General features: G+C 38.1%; 1 pseudogene; it reads left to right on the top strand.

The window, feature by feature from the left end:
* Window positions 1-209: 209 nt before the first annotated feature.
* Window positions 210-1,201, top strand: part of LOC119593549 — a 17,928-nt pseudogene continuing 16,936 nt past the window's right edge.

Here is a 1,201-nt window from a genome sequence, read left to right as displayed (position 1 = left end):
TCACAAAGCTTCACCTGCTAAAAAAATTGTACAAGAGGGAATGATCAGTTTTGTGAGCCATCCAGTCGGGTCTATTTTAACTTTTTCTTTTTTTTCCCAGCGGAATGTCGACTGAGGGAGATCAATTGCAGAGTTTATGAAAATGGTCGGCCAAGTTGGGTGCCTTGAGGATCCTCTCAGGGCTGCCTGGATAGAATACACTTGTAAACATGTCTGGGAACATGACAGATTGTCCAGGGCATTTGAATTTGGATTGGCAAAACCAGTCTATCAGTGGTTCTTGACTAAAACAATGAAATTTTTGCGTTGTGTTGTTTTACTGCAGTAAAACTTTTTTTCAATGCAGTAAGTCACAACTGCGTTATTCTAAATAGGATAATAAGGTGTGGATTATTTTAGATATGCTTCTGATAAAAAATGTCCTAGATTATTAGATTATCATATGGGAAACTGTTAAAATGACAGTAGTATATAACCTGAGAATTTAGTAATCCAGTTATATTTCCTCCACAGCAATACCCTAAAATCAGAGAAATTGTCACTAAGTAAAAGGGGGTCAACCCCGCAAGCGTCTTCAGCATGTTTACAACCTGTGCAAAGGCAAAATGATTTGTGAGGGAGGAGATGAGTTTGATGTGGGCAAGGCCCCCGAGATCCTGGCGCTCTGAAGAAAGGGGCGGGCCCATGGAGGTTGGGCCGCTACCAGCCCAATATTAAGAGAATTGGCCTTGAATGATTGCTGAGTGGAAGCATAACCAAGAAGATACACAGGAGAAGAAGCAGACCCGAGTGCTGAGCGGGTTTATGAGATTTTCAAACACATTACAGGTCAGGGATTTAAGCTTTTTACTTATTTGAATAATTTTTTTCTCATAGTTGAATGAAAAAAATTCATGGCACAAAAGTTAAACCTTTTTTTTTTCTCTTATTAAAGAAATTTCAACATATGTAAGCATTTATTATTTTTCATGCTCGGGAAAGGTATTAAGCATAATTTTCTCAGATACTTAAATTAGTATTTATATTAAAATTGTGTAATAAAAACATTCTTTCAATGAAGGAGCATTTGGATATCCCCAAAAATAACTCTTTTGGGTCTTACCATCATTCCTGGTACTTGGCAGTTTCTTCTCATCTTGAGTTAACACCACTTCCTTGTGGGGAGCAGTCTTGCTCTCTGCACTGACTTCGAATTTCCAGC

The sequence above is a fragment of the Penaeus monodon genome, chromosome 32 (genome assembly GCF_015228065.2).
Source record: "Penaeus monodon isolate SGIC_2016 chromosome 32, NSTDA_Pmon_1, whole genome shotgun sequence".
Lineage (NCBI taxonomy): Eukaryota > Metazoa > Arthropoda > Malacostraca > Decapoda > Penaeidae > Penaeus > Penaeus monodon.
This window is presented reverse-complemented; position numbering and strand designations above follow the sequence as displayed.